Consider the following 14,533-nt stretch of genomic DNA (forward strand, 5'->3'; position numbering starts at 1 on the left):
ATCAATGTTTAACTCTTGTTATTTACTTCGCTCAGGAGACCTGGGCTCAGTCTCTGGTATCGTGTGTCTACAAGCTTTGCTCAGCTGTTGAGGCATACGATGATTTCATTTAAAATCAAAAACAAATATTGTGTTTAGCATTTTATCATCTTTTCTTTATGTAAGAAAAAAGTAAAGGTAAAAAAAAAAGTAAAAGACCCGGTTGTCCACATGCAACATAAACATTGCGTCGTGACATTTCTGGCAGCTGTTATTCATTCATTTTTTCTTTTCCTGTGTAGCTGTCAAAATATCTACAATCTCTAAAGTGAGAAAAACATGAATCACGCTCACGTCAAACACTTCCTTTTCCATCGAACCAAACCTGTCGCAAGCAGCTGAATTTATAAATAAAATGAACAAAACAGTGTATTAAAAGGTTTGTTGCAAAGAAGAAAATTGAGGCGACTCCTACAATCTATTTGGCAGGTCGAAATTCATTTAGTACAGAATTAAATTTGAAAAGCTTTTGCTCAAATGCAGCATGAATTCAATTTCTTTTTTTTTTTACCAGAACCATAGTAGTTTTTTTTTTTTTTTCAATTTTCATTTCAAACCAACTTGAGCTACTGTCTTTTTTTTCAGATCAATCAAACCACCTCTGCGTGCGTCTCTGAGGCAAACCTTCAATTGTTTCCACACGCACATGCTGACAGCTCGTTAATGACAGGTAATAAAGGTTTGCGTAAACACATCTGTTGGCGCTGAGTTACCAGACAGTAAAAGGCTGTAAAACCTCAGGCCATCAGGCCCGGCACAGAGCAGCCCTTCTTCAGCCCTCCTCCCCCCCCCCCCCCCCCCCCCCCCGCGCGAGTCCATCGATCCCAGCGAACTGCCCTCAATGACAATTCGGCCACGTTCGTTCTCCGTCTCCTCTTGAGGGACGAACCTTCGGTGTTGACGTTACGACCCTTGAGTCAAATGATTTTGGAGACATGAAAATCCAATCTGAAAAAAAAAAAAATGTGTAGAAAGAGGTCACAATAGGCAATTACCCCCCCCCCCCCCACCCCCCTCCACTACACTACTCACTAATGTGCAGGACACACAAAAATGACCTGCGGGGGGGGGCAGAAGCACCTCCATACTGCCGCGTGGTTGATTAAAGGATCGGTCTCATCTGCCCTGAGCAGATGGCGCTGGGCCTATCATTGTTTCTGCGGAAGTGGTCACCAAATGTGCATGAAACCAAAAGCACTGATTAAGAACAATCAATAGCGGTGATTCAATTAGAATTGACACAAAGGACGGGATGCAGGACGCCGCAGAGGGAAGGGACGAGACATGTCCCAGAGGACTGCGAAAGGAAGGATTCCAACGATTTACTTGACCTAGAAATCGGTGATGCAAAGGAAAGCGTTGATTTTATTCCCCTGAATAATGGGGGGGCTTTGGCGTCTTCCTTTTGAAATTCAAATCTGCCGGCGATTGCTTTAAACGAACCCCGGAGAGATTTGTTTTCCGTACCACCTTTGTGCTTCGGTTCTGTCGATCGAACAGAAGATGATTACGTCTTCACGTGTCGGGTTGGGAGTGGTTTTGCGGCCTCATCCAGACGTGCGATGTCTGAAAAAAAAAAGGGTTAAGCTTCCAGTAAATGACAGAAACGCAGATGGAAAAATGTATATTGTGCACATAGACACACACACACACACACACACACACAGCACAACCTGCCCTTCCTAAACCCTCTGAGTGGTTCCAGGTGTTTTTTGCATCCTTCTCCTTCCACTCGCTGCTGGGACTGTAAATTAAAACTCATATTAAATAAAATGCCGGCTGCGTCTCCGGGGAATAAGCGGCACGCGTGGTTTTCCACAATCAAAATCACACCCAACGGGGAAAAGGAGGACACGGAGGGCCATGTGTGACATTTGGTTTCGGATTGAGACAGACGTATTCTCAGAGAGGGGGAGGTACGTGCAGAGGGAATGTGCGAGGGACGATGCGTCAAACGCAAACCCTCCGTGTGACTGATTGAGACACCTAAGACACAGAAAGTAAAAAAGACAGCACGGCGATGTGTCCTGACATGTTTTCGTCGGCCTCCTCGCGTTCATGTCAAGTCGGCAAAGTGGGGGTCGTGGACTGGTTGAAAGTGTTCGGTTTGTGTGCGTGTGCTCTGAGTTTGTGTGTGTGTGTTAACAACACATGATTGTTTGGCAACATACGCAAAGGTTTATTAGGATTCAAGCAAGCGCTAGAAGGGCGGCGTCCCGCCCCCTTTTGACAACGGAGCGCGGTGATACCGCTGAGAAAGAATTATGTTTGCGTGTCCTTCGAGGTCACACACACAATGAAGAAAATGAATGCGTCCACTATTTATCTGTGAGTCACGGACCTTTGTTTAGTTTAAAGGGGTTAGAGGATGAATCACAGTACTGCATGGTCTCTTTTATCTGTACTAACTTTTAAAAGACACTTTTATGCTTTGAAATCTTTCAAGGGGGGCCAGAGAAGAGCCTATTTTTTTGTTTTTTACCAAGTAAAGTGAAGCAACACCTTCACTCACTCTGCCCATCGATCCGTTCCAGCAGGCCTTAGACTTTGCGTAATCTCATGTGTGGAATGTAATTCTATTCAACATAAAGAATTACTCCAAAGCTTAAAATGTGTTGTATTTTTGCGCCACAATGGCTGCCCGTTGAGATGGTTTATGCAGCTTGTTTATTCAGACTGAGACATAGAGGCTTATATGGCTCCGTTTCCCTTTGTGTGGAATTGGCCAAAACAATGGAAAAATAATTTAACAGCGGAAAGGAGTCAAATTTCTCTCTCCCAACCACAGACATTCAAGTATTTAATGGGCTTTATCCTTCGACATGCATTCATTCAAATCAGGACAAAAAAACTAGGGAACTGTTTTCGTAAAGCGTGAGCCAAAAGTAACGCACATACCTGCAACTAGGTGTCGTGTTTCGGATTGTGTGAGTGTTGATAACTAAAAAGATAACGATGCACTAAAGAGATAAGGGACACAACGAGGAGATATTAATCGTTGTAAATTGGTTTTGAAATCTTTGATTTGCAGAGCTGCAGAGCAAAGATGAGTCACACAGGAAACAATTTGGCTTGGCTCGACGTTTGGGACGGACAAAGTACGCATGTCTGGTTTCACATGCTGGCTGGATTACATCGTGGCCCGCAGCTGGTACCATTGTGCTTCTTTGCAATTTAACACACAAGTGTTGAGATGATGGATATATTATGAGAACTGTAGCCGGGACTAGATGTGTTGCTCCCACAGAGTTGTTTTCTGGTACTGGTTTACTTGTGTTCACAATATTTTATCTTTCCATTCCCCCAAACCATTCACTTTGAGGCATCACGCATGTAAAAATAGTTCTTCCTAGTTAAATGTATCACGTGTAACTCCTCGGCTATACCTAAAGGAATAAATAGGTGCGAGCATCTCACCTTTATGTCGGCTACGTTCAATCAAAATTCTTCATTTGAAGAAAAAAAAGCCAACAACTGACTCAATTTGAAGTTAAGTGGCCCTTGTTCATAGGCACGTGGTCCCAGGCCTCTTTTCCTTGTATCACCACTCCCATTTTAGACATCTATATAGCTATATAATTACAGTTCTATATATTTGTGCCATTTTATTTTGTAAAATTACTATTAAATATTTAATCGTATCTTGCTCTAAATGAACAATTAAAAAAAGCTGTGTACACCAGCTGTATTTAGCTGTGTCCTAACCACTTGGCTCCTGCCTCGTTTAGATTATCACCCTCGTAAAATGCAGCCATGGTTAATTATGCGGAAGGGAATCCGTGACTTGTGCAGCTTCGGGCCCAAAAAATGCACACGAGCAAAGCCACACGAGCTAAATTTATTCCCCAATAACGTGCAAGCAGCAAGACACAAACTACCCAAATGCAAACACACACACACACACACACACACACACATATTTACGTATATGTTTGAGGCCGACACATGGCGAGGACCACCCAAGAAGGAGCTGCCTCTTTGAAAATAATGAAAATTCCACTGCAGCCCGGTGCAGCACAGCATGGCGGGGCAGCGCTGCGTCGACACAGCGGAGACTTATGGAGACTTTGCATCCGACCCGACCGCAGTGGTTGCTGAGCGCGGGGCAGAGGGCCCGTGTTCATAAACGGTTGTAGTTCCACCATCTGCAGAAATAACCTCAGCGGGACTCTGGCGTGTGGATGCTGTCAGAAGGGTCTGAGAAGAATGTAATTTCCTATTTAAGCACTCAGTGTCCGTTTCGGGTTCCTATTTCTGGCCTCTCGGTAGTTTTAAGTTCAACCCAAATTGCAGACAAACCTTGAGGCAGTGCCCTTTGAATACTTCCAGTGTGGCGTCAGCTTTTGTACATTCACCCTCAGCAGAATAGGTTCACTGATTCCATGGTTTTACAAAAGCAGCTTTGTAGATTACACCAACACTGTTTGATGAGACGACTCACTCCACCATTAAAGTCATTAGTGAACATGCTTAGATTCTTTGAGAGCTCTCTCAAAAACAATGCTTGGTTTAATGATTATTCTGTCAATTGCTTTTAATCGACAGATTTATTCAAAAAAGCATCCAGCAATACATAATACACACTGCAGAAATGAACATGTACAATTCATATAAAGATACAAAATTAAACCACATAATACCCGATAATAATAATAATAATTGACTTTCGTACAACAGGAACTGTAGTTTCCAACCTATTCTTTAACCCAAATAAGTCGTTTTGTTGCCTCAACATAACTGAGTTTCCTGTGACGACAGAGAGTCACACACACACACACACACACACACACACACACACACACACACACACACACACACACACACACACACACACAGTAACCCTCATCAAGCCACCTACATGAACACAACAACCACTTGCCCTGCAAAGAAGAAATCGGCTGTTGAAGTGAAAACCCGTGCTTTTCCTGCAGCTTGAAACAATAAGAAAGAACCACGGGCAGACGGGAGGCTGTGACCTGCAGTTGTTCAGCCCAAAGAACGCACCAAACCCATTTTTACTGTTAAAGTTTGGGGAGAATCGGGGGGGGGGGCGTGTCGCAGCCGGCAGGCCTCAACATCCATCACTGCAATCAAAACCCCCCGGTCCGCTCGCGCCTTCCACCTGAAACAAGAGCAACATTCACAAATTCCTCGACCCCGGGCCACCAATCATAAAGTTATAAAATGATCACCCGAAACCCCACCAGTGGAACTTGGGTGATTATTAAGAATTCCTCCGCTGCACCACAAGCCCTCCCCCCTGTTTCCTTAGAAGCCCCCGTGGCCACGGTGTGAGTCACAAATCTCCCAGAGATGCCAAACGAGTCTCAGAAATGTATCCTATTGCAGCACGGCCCCGGTGCACTTTATCTTTATTTAAAATGTTATCTTATCTCCTCTAACTTACTAACCCATAGCTTTAGCTTTAGCGTACTAACCCATAGCATATATTTTATTATACTTTTATTTTATTTTTATCTTATTGCTGCACTATGTTGTCATTATTCTACTGTCTTCCGTCATGCACCAACCGCCAAGACAACGAGCGGGGCCTAGTTTTACGAATCAGGAGGCACCAGAATCCAGCGAGTCGTGTCCTAATAATAGCTGACTGATGAGCCCTAATGATACGCTTTAAGACTCGGAGGACAATGTGAACAGAGCGCACACAATGTGCTCACAATACAATCTGCCAGGTGCGAGTCATCTGGATCGTTGCTGCTGTTGTGACCACCGACTTTCATTATTATTGGCTTCAAACCCGCAAAAAAAAAATAATAAAGTTTCCCAAAATTGTTATTAGGCAAAGGTAAAAAGGGTTCTACTTAGAACAAGAGCAATATGATTACTGGCTCAAGTCAAAGGCTTCAACAGCACGGCTCGTTTTTTTTTCATGTTTCACTGCGAGGGGAAAGGATTTTGACTCCATTGTGAAGGTTTACAAATTTGCGGAAGACAATAAGCTGCACTTCCTCCATCAGCAGTACTACGAGGCACCGGTAATAAAGCTGTCAAAGGTCAGAATGTCTAATGTGTATTCCTAACAAACGCGCCCGAGAGAGGAAACATACAGGAAAGAAAATCCCAAACGGCCAAGATAAAGGTCAGCGATGTTGTACAATTACACAAATAAACAGTGAGAACACAATGTCCTTCCAGCCGGGCCTGCGTGGCTTATCTGTTGGGGACATTTTAATAAGTTACTAAACTGTGCAAGGCCAGAACGTGACAAAAAAAAAAACACCGTCGCCGTCAGCCAGGGCTGGGTGTGTGTCTGCAGCGCCCGGCGGGTGTGTCGCTCTGTGGAGGTTAAACTGGAGTTAATGCGAGCCAGAAAGAGGGAGTTTTCGGAGGAGGGAGCTTGAGGTTTTACTCCGGTCCGGAGACTTGGTCTAGTGCCAGCTCTCCTGACCCAGAACATTATGTACCGTAGTGAAGGCATGCAGGCAACGGCCATTGTCTTCATGCACACACACACACACACACACACACACACACAGAAACTTGTTTCTCTTTTCTGAGAACCAACAGATTATTTTGGAATCAAATCTTGTTTCTTTAACCCTAAACCCCTGAATAAACTTAAGTCAAGTGTTAAACACACGTGAACACAACACTAGTTGTAACTTTAAAGTGTAAAAACTTCTCAAAGAAATAACCCAGAAATCCCTGTTAAATAACACTATTTTTCATCTTAAATTTGTGAATGCTCGTTTTGGAAGTAATACAATTCCTAACTGGTGGTCTAGATGCTTCACCTCCATCTTGCAATGAACGTACCGGATCTACGAGCCCGCTGTGTGTGAGTTTGAATGACCGTAGTGCTGCCATCACGAAGCCTTATCCGACATTAACAAATACCACCACAAGGTCATGCACTCATACGTTCAAGTGATTTGGTGCATTTCCCTTGTAGTTTGTAGCAGTCGTGTTGTGGGTTTAAAGAATTAGGAAGCCGTGATGTAGCTATAATGCAGTGCTCACATTTTCAAACAAAAGGTTCTAATAAAAAAACAGAAATCGGTGTCTTCCTCAAAGCAGCTGAAATATGCACGGCACGTTTTCAAGATGAGAACCAAAACCCTCACCTGTGCAGGTTCACGGATCTTAGCAATCGCTCAAATCGTTCCACATAACCTGGTTTGTCGAAGGATTCGAGTTGTGACAAAGATCCTCTGACAGAAAGCATTCAATGTCACAGCACATTTGTATTAATCTAACGCTTCTTTGTGCCTCTTGATTTACTGTCTTCAAGCTTTGAATCCATAGAGCAAATGGGAACTGAAAGGTAAGAATATGTTGTAAATGCATCAAAGTCTTTCAATGTCTCTTCATAACATATTTACTCTGCACACACACACATCCATAGACACACACACACCTATACATAACCATATATATAGGCTACATGAAAAGGCTAAACAACTTACTAAACACAGTTTGGACCTGACAGTTTTACACAGATATCCTTCACTAATATGTGCTTGGCCTGGATTTACAAACAGCTCAATTTAGCTGTGGTTAGCTTTAACCGATAGCCACAGCCCCCACCCCCTAGAGAATTGAAAGGCAGGGGTGGACACAGACATCCCTCTGTCTCTGTCTGGCAGACCCCACCCCACACACACTCACACACACACACACACACACACACAAGGTACGCTACGCTAAGTATAGCCGTGCAGGCTAACCACACTTTGAGATGGAGGTTTGGCTCCGAGACGGCTCGAGCTGCCCTGGCCAGCTTTGCCCCCGCTTTTAGAAGTGTCCGTCACACATAAACACACAATCACAACGGAGGGGGCTTGAGCTATTTCGGGTAGCACGGTTAAAAAATAAGTCCACTAGCTGCCCACGACGCCGCCTGCCGCGAAATGTAAATGCACGACCCCCCCCAAAGGCAGACTCAAACTCACGGCTCTTTTTCACCTGCGCTGAACAGTGCTTTTATAGAAGGTCCCTAAAACACCGGCGTGGTACCCCCCCCCCCCCCCGAGAGACCCTCCTGATCTCCTCCGAGAGTCGGTGCTTTATTTTGATAGGCCGGGCAACCTGGTGTGAGAAAAAGAGCCAATGGAAGAAAAATTAAAACACTGTTGAGCAAGTAACTTGAAAAAAAAATGTCAGTAGTAAATAGTTTTAGCAGATGTGAGCAGATGTGTGACACATATTAGGAAACCATTACCTATTGACAGGATGAATGCTCACAGGCCTACAGAGGCCCGGCCCTCACGTCGAGCTGCAGGATTCACACACTCTCCAACACTATAGGAACTAGGATCCCTGAGAGCAGAGATCCTAGAGGCTAACATTAGGCAACCAGCTGAGAAAATAATCAAATGGAACAACTTTTGGTCTTACTCAATTGCAATCTCGTTTCTCAATAGAAGCTAATCTCATCCCCAGCAACTCCACCTGCCGCCACGCCGACCTAAAGGCAACGACCTCCGGCTCCCTAAAGGTGAGCCGATGTGGAGGTGCCTTAAACTTAGATTCTTTCTAATGACCCTTAGGGGGCAAAACCTCTGTTTGCAAAAGTAAATCTGCTTGTACCGAAGTCCAGAGAGAAAAGTACCCTGAATCGCACTCGATTTATTCCCTCAGTAAACATTGAGAACATGAGTTTTCAAGTCTCTTCTCAATGCAGTTGTAATCACGTTCAATTAATCAGTTATTGTCTAAGAATAGACCATAAAAGCAGAGTGTGCTCTAGGGCCGGGATACGATTGACAGGTCGAACAAATGGTTGTTCGCGGTGTGTTTTGAGTTAATGATAGTATTATTACATAATTATAGTATGATTATAACCATTTCAGTTGGTTGTTAATTCGGCCCTAGATGGCGTCAGTCCAAACTGCCAAAACGTTGCATTCATGGGACTTCAAAACGTGAGTGACGTCTTGGTGACTGCATCCACTTCGTATCTACAGTTTCACTGTGGTATCTTGATTTTAAAATGTTTTCCTTACACTGCCTGTTACTTTAAAGTAGCATTTAGCAGAGGTGTGGACTCGAGTCATGTGACTTGGACTCGAGTCAGACTCGAGTCATGAATTTGATGACTTGAGACTCGACTCGACAAAACGTACAAAGACTTGCAACTCGACTTGGACTTGAACACCGATGACTCGTGACTTGACTTGGACTCGAGCCTTTTGACTCGAGAAGACTTGCTACTTCCCATGAAAACTGGGGGGAAACATTTTCACACGGCCGCGCCGCTCTGTTTATCTGCATCTGTCAAAAAAATGTGCGCCACCTGTATGCAGAGAGCGCTGCCTGCACGACATCCAATCACTGCAGTCCATTTGACCGTATCAACGAGACAGCTCGTTCATGGTTACAAACATCGGGATTTTTGAACCCGGATTCAGACTCCGATGGAAATCCTCGCCAACATTATGTCAACGTCCGTTTTAAAGTACTGTAATGAGCTGAGTTAATGTTATTAGTTAATCAGTTATGCAGATGTTGCATGTGTTCACGTTATGCTCCGTTACCAGCTGTAGTTACGCGAGACAACCCGAGTTTTGGGGGGCCGTGTATGCGGAAGTGTTCGTTCGGCGTGGTGACGGCCAACAGTGACCGAAGTTGAGTTGTTTTATATAAATAAATGCAGCGGAGTTGCAAGCCAGTCATCGCCTCCTTATTTACGCTGCAGCATTGGGGTGAGCGTTACAGCACTATAACACAGTCACAGTCGATCCACCATTACCCTTCCCTTCGTAGTCTAGGTCTGTGAGGCAGCGCACCATCACCCAGGGTTCCCCGTCCCCACTATAATAAAAGGACTCGAAATGACTCGAAACTAAAATGGTACGACTTGTGACTCGACTTGAGACTTGTTAGTTGTGACTCGTGACTCGACTTGGGACTTGCTTCGTCTTTGACTCGACTTGACTCGGGACTCGAGGGCAATGACTTGAGACTTGCTTGTGACTTGCCTAACAGTGACTTGTTCCCACCTCTGGCATTTAGTATTGCTTACTAACCACACTCTTAACTGAAATTCCCGATTAAGCAGTGAGTGATTTTCTTTTTTTCATCAGTGCTGGTTCTTTACACAGAGGAACCTTTCACTTTTCAACACGGCAAATATGTGTTACTTAAAGGCCTGCAAAGCATCATTAATAATGTCATGACCCCAGACAACAGTGAAAACAAATGGGACACTGTGCTCCTGTGCAGCTGTGGATCAGAGGTATTCAGCCCCACGGAGGACTGTAACTCAGCTACAATCAAATAATTACAACCGCAGTTGCCTTTCTACTGAATTAAACAGCTGCGGTGTACAATTTAAAACCTACTCAGTAAAAATGTGACCAACAAGGACCTCAATTATCTGGCAACACCCCCCCCCCTCCCCGGACCTGGCCCAACCCCACTGTCACGGTATCAACTTCCCAAAGCAGACAGGGGAGCCCTAAATAGCGGCACTTAGACGCCCACAGGTGGGCCGACGTCAACCTACGCTGCTGCAGTCTGCTGATTCATACACACACAAACACACACACACACACACACACACACACACACACACACACACACACACACACACGCGCCCCCGGCCAAGTGATTAGGTTTAAGGCTGGAGACTATCCTCCAGTACAACAGTGGCTCCACTAGGACCCTAGGTCCTCTGCGGTCCTCCCGCCTGTCCCAAGACTTTACCACTTAAAGAATATTAGGGTTAAGGTAAATGTTTAACCTCTTTGTAAACAGCTATAAAGTGGATCCTCTCCTCTCCCAACGTGTTGACTCTACACCATCACTAGGGCGACCTGGACGTATTCCTCTCAGAAAGAGGTCAGAGGTCACAAAACAATACTCAAAACTCACAATACTAGGCTATTAGTGCCACACATGACCGGAATTACCATTTGAAATGTTAATGTCATGTTATTTTAAAAATGCTTGCTGTGAAAACAACACAGTGCTACTATCGACACACGGAACAAGGGTTCTAGAATATGGAGTATGACGAAAGGTTTTTATCCCAGGGCTGTCGGTGTCTTGTTTGAAACCAAATGTAAAGGTAAAGTTAAGAAATGTTACGTGACATCGATTTCTATTGCATGTTACATTGTTACGGTTGTTATTTCACATAAACACAATCAATCTTTTGTCAAAGCTGAAACAAATGGTATTGTTGCCCAAATCTAACTCTCTTATCTAATCAAGTAATCTAAATCACGAGGTAAACCACGTTGCACGAAACGTTTCTGCAGGCTGATCAAAAATACATTTACAATGGGATATTTTTGCTTTAGCAACCAATTGGAAATTCTTCTAATAACTTGGACCTCACTAAGAAAATCACACTTATGCTATGACCTGTTATGAGGCGTCACAAATAGACTTTGTCTCATTTCAGGTAGTCTGAATACAAAGGTACTGGTATGAAACATTCCACCACATAAAAACCAAGGATGCACTTCTGTAAAACAGAGTCTAAAATAACGTAGTAAATGTTTCTCACTGTTTTGTCTTTTGCTTAAGTGAAAAAAGTTTTCTCCCTAATCATTGCTACGATAATTAGTTCACATCGAAGCTCTGTGAATTTCTGCAACTGTGTAACAAATCTCAGCCTAAACAAAGCCTCCAAAAGTAATCTGTGGGGTGAAATCAGAGGACAATCAGCCCACTGTCTTACCGAGATGGAGCTCTATGAGTGAATCATGCAGACGTCCAGACATGCCTCTCCGCTGGCCCCGGGGGTAAAGGTCAACCCGCTGATGGAGGGGTGGGGAAGGCTGGGCGCGGATGGGACTGTTTGGGAGTGTTTTTGTCTGTTGTGTCTGTGTTTGTGGGAGGTTTTAGGAGCCGTGTCAGTCCGTAGTTCGGTGTGAGAAGCCTTGTGTGAGCATCCTTTTTGAAGGAATGTGACATAAGTTTCCAAATCTTGACATCTTTGAAACTAGACACTTTCTTTGTCATCTTTGACTGGCCTAAATTACCCTTCTCCTTCACCCTTGGAGGCTTGTTTTTTTGTCTGATTTTGCTCCAGCCGAATGATAAAAAAGAGAAAACGCCATCAACACGCCCACTTACTTGTGGTTAATCCTCCTGACAGCAATGGGCTCTATTCACACAGTGGCTCACTCAGGCTTTACACATACTTTGTACTCAGGAGCTGGCACGGCAAAGTCCGTTTAATGTCCAGTCGGAAATAGTCCGGACATTTCCTTCGGGTGACATCTAGATAAGATCAGCGTTGCAGTGCATGTGCCTTTAGTCATTCAACATTCACTATGGAGACAAAAAAAATGCTCTTTCCATGTTACAGCACTATGACCTCGCAATGTGAAGTCGGTTTGCAAGAAGCGACGACACCTTTTGAAAAGTGTGCAGTCCTCTTTGCTCCTCTTTGTTAGTGGGACAGTGTAGCCCCAATGATACACTCTGGAATGTCCTTTAGTAGAAAACAATGGACTCTAATGAGTTCATTGTGAATGCTGGTGAATATAATATGTCATCCTTCATTGAGCGAAAGTCCACACACGGGAAGTTGTGTTTTCATGACATTTAGGGACATTGCATTGAATTACATTAATGTACCAGAGACCGATCTATAGCCTTGAGCTATTCTTAAACCAAGTTTTCATCCTGAAATACATTAGTTTACATAATGGTTCCTGCATTGGTCCCAAAAGGATGTGAATCCCCACAATGTAACGTGATTACCAGATTTATATCCCCACTAGACGGGTAATGTAAGCCAACACATACACACATCCTCCCACTAAGTGTCAGGGTGATCTCCAGTTATCTGGCCCACATCCAATTACTCCAAGAGAGCTGTTCCTCCAATCAGGCTCCCTTAAACACACACACACACACACACACACACACACACACACACACACACACACACACACACACACACACACACACACACACACACACACACACAGGGCTGGAGTGTTGCAATCCCCTCGTATCTCTGCTCTGGCTTTAGGGCATTGAGCCGAGCAAACCTTTCTGTCTACACTGTTACTACTGTTACTGCACCTTCTGCTGTGAAAGTTCAGATAACATCTACCGCCGCACCGAGCAGGGAGCCGGGTTGGGGACGGATAGAGTGTAAGAGAGGATTATTTGTAACAGATACTGAGAGAGTGAGAGCAATGGTGGGAAGGGAAAAAAATATATTTGTATTTTTCCAAATCTGTCTCCGTAAAGTTGATGAAATGAGCCCGGACTTTAACAAGCAGATTATACGTTTCAAACGCAAATTATGCGATGATTACAATCATCTGCCAAGTAGAGAATTATAATCATCACATCATTTGTCAGTGCAAATGAGACATGAGACCGTGTCGTTGGTTTGCCAAAGTAAAATAACTATGATTACGGGTGTGGTTGAGAAGGGAAAGCATAAATTTCACCCAAGTATTGACCTGATGAAAAACTTTAACTAGATCTTCACATCCATAGACCCGTAAGTGTCTATAGAACCAGTATATGATAATAATAAGAGGGATTGCACTCAATGATGGCCGTGTAGAAGTGCACCATCATTCTCTTTGGCTGGTTGAATTTCTTCAGCTGCCTCAGGAAGCAAGTGATGAGAGTGTTAAAAGCAGAGGTGAAGTCCTGACGGAGCGATGGACTTGTAGTTGGTGATCTGTCTTAGGCCTCTCCAGACAGACACAGAGCAGAGAACTGGTGTTGAAGCCTCTCTGAGTACAGTCGTTTGGCGTCTTTGACAAGTCCTCGTCCCCCACTCGTAAAACGCCTGATCCTTTAGCAACTGTAGCTGAGTTCGGCTGTGAACCAGGGTTTGGCATTGTTGTAACTCACCCTGGTGCATGATGGGACACAGCTTTCTTTACAGATGACATCACAGCCTTCGGGTACTCACCCAGCCTGCTGGTACCGGTCCTGAAAATATCCCACTTTGTAAAATCCAGACACGTCTGAAGATCCTCCTCAGCCTCACTGGTCCACTGCTTTGATTTCCTAATAACAGGAGTGAGAACCTTCCATACATTGAGCATGTCTCCTTCCACCTCCTTTTCTCTGATGTATAGCTGATTGGACTGCAGAAACACTTCCGTCTCCGTCCACTTTAACCTGCTAAAAGGTGCTAATTATAGGCTGACCTTTGCAGTACTGCCTCATTGTCAACTGCAGTCCTCCTACTCACTGTGGATGACCTAGTCATTATATGAGTAACTATCCCTCTGTGTCAAAGGCCCCCTCTTCTGTCTCTGACATTTTCCAACCGGCAGAGTCCTTGACAGCGGAAGGAGTGGGCGAGGGGGGGGGGAATTTGAAAGTGACAAATGCTTTTCTTTTCTTGGCGAACAACAGACACAGCCTTTTATGTCTTAATTTGTGTAAACAAACTAGTTTGAATTCAAGTTGATTTCGATGGGTTGTCTGTATTTTTCTTCAGACTAGCTGTATTCACCTGCTTCCGTTCCTCCAGTCCAACTAAACACGTGATGAAATGACTCCTTCGTGGGGAGAAACGAAAGAGAGGAGCGTA

General features: G+C 44.3%; 1 long non-coding RNA gene across 1 annotated transcript; it reads right to left on the reverse strand.

Annotated features, from left to right (window-relative positions):
• Positions 1 to 935: 935 nt before the first annotated feature.
• LOC119196576 (uncharacterized) lies at positions 936 to 11,723 on the reverse strand. The gene is made up of 3 exons (XR_005114321.2): positions 11,693 to 11,723; positions 1,510 to 1,605; positions 936 to 987 (listed from the first exon to the last, which is right to left on the reverse strand). It is a non-coding gene; the product is annotated as an uncharacterized LOC119196576 (long non-coding RNA).
• Positions 11,724 to 14,533: the final 2,810 nt, after the last annotated feature.

The sequence above is a fragment of the Pungitius pungitius genome, chromosome 6 (genome assembly GCF_949316345.1).
Source record: "Pungitius pungitius chromosome 6, fPunPun2.1, whole genome shotgun sequence".
In the NCBI taxonomy this organism is placed as follows: domain Eukaryota; kingdom Metazoa; phylum Chordata; class Actinopteri; order Perciformes; family Gasterosteidae; genus Pungitius; species Pungitius pungitius.